This window comes from Sinocyclocheilus rhinocerous, unplaced genomic scaffold (genome assembly GCF_001515625.1).
Source record: "Sinocyclocheilus rhinocerous isolate Xijiao unplaced genomic scaffold, SAMN03320098_v1.1 scaffold785, whole genome shotgun sequence".
Classification (NCBI taxonomy): Eukaryota; Metazoa; Chordata; class Actinopteri; order Cypriniformes; family Cyprinidae; genus Sinocyclocheilus; species Sinocyclocheilus rhinocerous.
Window position 1 is genome coordinate 74,802 of NW_015660521.1, and position 5,600 is coordinate 80,401.

Here is a 5,600-nt window from a genome sequence, read left to right on the forward strand (position 1 = left end):
GAAGCATGCATTTCTGTGGTAAGAGCGATCTCTATTCATCTCATTATGGCGAGCACTAGCAAAGCGTTTAAGGATGTGTGCATCAGTGTTGACGTTGTTTGACATCTGATGACACACACGATCTATGCGTTATTTGTTTGGGCGAAGAGCATGCAGGATTGCCCCCTCGGAGGCATCGCGTCAACACTGATGCACACATCCTTAAACGCTTTGCTAGTGCTCGCCATAATGAGATGAATAGATCGCTCTTATGCTTCAGACACGGGTCACGACGAGGCGTTCCCCATAGCGACCCCTAGAGGACGCAGTGTCTCGTTCCCTACTCAGGGAACCATGGTTACATAAGTAACCTGAGACGTTTTTTATTAGTTTTTTGTTTGCTATTTAGATCATTCATTTATTATTTATTTAATAATTTTATTTAGATTTTTATTTAGTTCTTTATTTTTTATTATTTCAGTGTTTATTTATTTCCAGTTAGTAATTTTAGTGCCTAAACTTATTTCAGTTTGTAGCTAAGGCAACATTTCTCATTTTCGTCTAGTTTTAAGTTTTTCATCTAGTGTTTTGTATTTTATCAGCTTTATTCACAATTAACAAAAATGTTTTTAATAGTTTTAGTTAACAATAATAACCCTTTTTTGGAGACTGAATGTCATTGTATTAAATTACAAACTATTTTACATATTTATTTTAAAAATGTATAATTTAAATATACTGTATATCTATATATATTATATAATATATGAAAATGTATAATATATAACGTATAACATAAGTTTTAAAAGTGGTGCAATATTGGTAATTTGTTATCAAATGCAATGACATTCTTACATTCATTTTTAAGTGTGACTTAAGTGTTTAAATAAATTTGGAATCAATATCCATGTATATTTCAATGCAGAAGTAAGCTATTTTCTTTGTACAAGACTTCCAATTCATTAGCTGCTATAGGTAAACAACTAGAAGAATAACAAAGCGCAGTAGACGGTAAAACTGTTTGCATGACAAACCTGTGTGTTTATAATTATGACAATATTTAAATAGTATGATAAGAAATACCAGTTGGCGATATCAAGCAGCATAATGAGCTTTTTTGAACATCTCATTCAAAAAATGCTGCACGTTAAAAATACTTAGTCACTTCATGTGTTTTGATCAATTGCTATCTGATTGGATATGCACATTCTATTTACACTTGGCTATGCAAATGTGTCTCCGCAGAACAGATATAAATACAACCTTCCCACACTATTTGCAAATATAACAGAGTTCACTTCCGTGATGATGCTAATGCTGGGCAACAAAATTCTCTGTTAAATGCCCTCTTCAACCCATATGGCAATTAATGTTTTGAGTTTTTTTAGTTGCTCCATCTACGTGTCTCATCCACGTGTCCCAAACTTCTGTATACTGATGCTGTTTTGTTTGGGAGGAGTAAAGTTTGCATATGCGGCCTGAACAAGCAGATGCAATTACACTTGGCTGAGTTGCTTCTTTGTATGTATTTGAAACCAGCTCCTGAGGGAGTCTGAGTGATCAGATTACTATACATCTCAAATGGGTCTTTGAGGGCATTTACACTTGGTACTTGGTATAGTTACTACTTAACTATACAATGAGTAAAGATGAAGTGACCAGGTGTGAAACCCCCATAATATAGGTTTACATCAGTTTTTTTGTTGATGTTTAGGCGTATATCCAAAGGGCGGGGAAAATACAGAAGATGGGGAGAGCAAGTGCCTTTCAAACAATAATCTGCGCGGGAAAGAGAGGACAAGAGACATGGGGGATGGGTCTGCGAGTCTTTTATCTCAAGTTTCCCACATCCTGCCGCCGAGTTTAAAACCGGCCACCCAGTTTGAAAGAATGCCTGGTATGCACCTCATTTCCATAGCGCCCGGCATTGTTCTCGGCCTGTTGCCCGCCAATAGGAGAAACAAAAAACTTTGCGCGCTAATTTGAGATTAATGAGGTAATGCAGTGCATGCGGTCTTCATATGCACTTTGTAGACCTACTTCACATGACTGGAACAAAAACAAAAGTGCTGTCCATTGGGATGATGACGCATTTTATGTACAGAAAAGGAAAACGTGGCTTGCATTACACTGCAGAATACTTTTTACATGTTGTTTCTTCCTCTTTGAACATGTGAACTGATTGTGTTCCTTGAATGCAATATACAAGGAAAACTTTAAAGTTGCACATTTGTGACCCTGGACCACAAAACCAGTCTTAAGTAGCATGGTTATATTTGTAGCAATATCCAACAATACATTGTATGGGTCAAAATTATCGATTTTTCTTTTATGCCAAAAACCATTAGGATAGTAAGTAAACATCATGTTCCATGAAAATATTTTGTAAATTCCCTACCGTAAATATATCAAAACGTACTTTTTGATTAGCAATATGCATTGCTAAGAACTTCATTTGGACAACTTTAAAGGCGATTTTCTCAATAATTAGATTTTATTTTAATTTTTTTAACCCTCAGATTCGTTTTTTAAATAGTTGTATCTGTCCTAACAATCCACGCATGAATGGAAACTCAGCTTTCAGATGATGTATATAAATCTCAATTTCAAAAAATGTACCCTTATGACTGGTTTTGTGGTCCATGTTCAAATGTACTATTATATTGTGACTGTACTAAAGTCTCTTTCGATCTATCTGTCTATACTTAAAAATATATATTTTATATTATGTAAGTATATATATGTATATAATATGCATTTGTACATATTAATATGTATGTACGAAGCATGCATCTATTTTGTAGTACTCTTCATACTTCTCTGAAATAATACTCCGAATCTGCAATGGGGGCTTTGTTATACACTCAGCCATGGCCCATGTGAATCATTCTCCCTGTCTGCCCCACGCCGGCTAAACGCCCTCAAAAAAAAGCCTCGACTATTTGGCGCGTTTTGATTCCCGCCACGTCTACGTTTTCCTTTATTTTCATATTTGATTGACTTTTTTCTGCAGAGGCAGGCGCATTACTCATTGGCTGAATCGTGTTTGTGGGCGGGGCCACCGTTGACGTACTAGCAGCCACGCCTCCCTTTTACTACTGGTATATAACGGCTCTTGCCCCTCCCTCACGATTTAGAAAGCCGGGTGTTTGTGTCCGTCGAGCACCTCAGACAATAATATTTATCTTCGAAATATATTATTCGTTTGTTTATTTAATTTCATATTCTAAACTGGAATAGACCTTGTGCGGTCGTTTAAAGTAAAGAATCAAAACCCATCGAGCCTCGATGAGAAGGGATTTCTACAGGCTTCTAGACCGGATCCCTCAAGTAGACCTTCCCTACATCCATCTCTACACGACGGATTTCGACCTCAACATTGGAATAACCCTCAAGAAATACTCGCCTTTCGGATTATAAAATGCTTCTATCAAAATTGAACACATTCGCTCACATTTCCACCGTGGACATGCCGGCGAAAATCCAGCTTCAAGGTTAGAGGACGGTTATTCTCACGTGTGTGTGTGTGTGTGTGTGTGTGTGTGTTGTGGTCTTGGGCTAGTTCACGTCAGCAGACTGAGTGTTGGGAATAGCGCGTGCGTCAGATTTCCAATTATTAAATAATTTTACGTCTTTTATCAATTCTTACGAATCTATCGTATCTTTTATCGACAGTTAAGGAGAAAGAGCCGTTCGAGAAGGTGTATCAGGTCGGCTCTGTGCTGGGAAGCGGCGGTTTTGGGACGGTGTATGCGGGTTTGAGGATCGCCGATGGCGCGCCGGTAGGTTCCTGAATAGAGTATTTTTGTTTACACGAGTGTGAACGTTTAGAATGTTCATACCGTGTGTGTATAACATATAAAAATAATGCAAATATAATGTCATTCACTGCTTAATAATGCATTTATTTACAATTTTTAGGTTGCCATCAAGCATGTGGCAAAAGATCGTGTTACTGAATGGGGAGAGCTGGTGAGTATTTAATTAAAAGGATTATATTCATATTATTTGTATCTAAAATATCGTACATAAATAATAAATGACAGCGTCACTAAAACGAACATGTCCTCCGTTTCCAGCCCAATGGCGCGCGCGTCCCGATGGAGATCGTCCTGTTAAAGAAGGTCGGCACTGGATTCCGTGGCGTGATCAAGATGCTGGACTGGTACGAGCGACTGGACAGCTTCATTATCGTCATGGAAAGACCGGAGACCGTCAAGGACTTGTTTGATTTCATCACGGAGAAGGGCGCGTTAACGGAGGTGCTCGCTAGGAACTTTTTCCGCCAGGTCCTGGAAGCGGTGCGTCATTGCCACAACAACGGCGTCGTTCACCGTGACATCAAGGACGAGAATATTCTCATCGATCTAAGAACCGGTGATCTGAAGCTCATCGACTTTGGATCGGGGGCATTACTCAAAGACACCGTTTACACCGATTTCGACGGTAAGAGCCATTTGCATGACCTTCAAGCCAGGGTTCCCACGGTCACGGAAAACGTGGCGGGAGCGGGGGAAATTAAAATACGTGCTTATCTAGCCTCATGGAAATTTGTGTCGTGGATATAAATGTTTATTTAAAAAAATAAATCTGTAAACATTAGTACGACTTTGTGAGGGGAAAAGTTTATAAACAAACCAAGATTATAGGCTAGAAATTGCTTAATGTATTTTTAAATACGTTTAGAGGTTGAAATTCGATGGTTGTAAGGTTTGGAAATCCTGTCAAGCTCTAAGAGGGGTGCATGTTTATATATTGAGGCGATGCTTTAACGTTTTAAAACGAGTGTATCAAACATATCTGGCATTAATCACTTGATAAATGTATTATGACCCCCTTTCATCGTTGACTAGCCATTAATAAATCGCTCGGCGTGATGATTTGTTTATTTTTGTATTATGTTGCTTTGGGGAAAAGGCATTTCGCTTGGTTGTGGATTTGGCGCCCCCGCTGGTGGGAAATGGAATTATTACAACTCAAAGTTTGTAAACACAAGTCACATGGCAACCAGTTTCTCCACATGAGAGCGCCTGCCGTCACGCTCCCGAGCACATGACTGTGCACAATAATGCTGCACCATAACAATAATGTTCAAACACGACACACCTTTTTCCTGCCGCACCTTTTACTACAGTGTTTGGTTTAGTGTTTGGTAGTATCAGGTACTAAAATAAAGACTTATATGCAGTTTTATTGCATTTGTTGGATTTCAGAATCATAAATTTAAATGCATTTTTCTGTTTTCTGTTCTCTATTCAGGTACACGTGTTTACAGTCCACCTGTGACCCTGGACCACAAAACCAGTCTTAAGTAGCATGGTTATATTTGTAGCAATATCCAACAATACATTGTATGGGTCAAAATTATCGATTTTTCTTTTATGCCAAAAACCATTAGGATAGTAAGTAAACATCATGTTCCATGAAAATATTTTGTAAATTCCCTACCGTAAATATATCAAAACGTACTTTTTGATTAGCAATATGCATTGCTAAGAACTTCATTTGGACAACTTTAAAGGCGATTTTCTCAATAATTAGATTTTATTTTAATTTTTTTAACCCTCAGATTCCAGTTTTTTAAATAGTTGTATCTGTCCTAACAATCCACGCATGAATGG

General features: G+C 38.0%; 1 long non-coding RNA gene across 1 annotated transcript in view; it reads left to right on the top strand.

The window, feature by feature from the left end:
- The window catches only part of LOC107725300 (uncharacterized), a 10,980-nt gene extending 8,824 nt beyond the window's left edge, over window positions 1-2,156 (top strand). The window contains exon 3 of the long non-coding RNA XR_001638106.1: window positions 1,694-2,156. This is a non-coding gene — a long non-coding RNA (uncharacterized LOC107725300). The remainder of the gene's footprint in view (window positions 1-1,693) is intronic.
- Window positions 2,157-5,600: the final 3,444 nt, after the last annotated feature.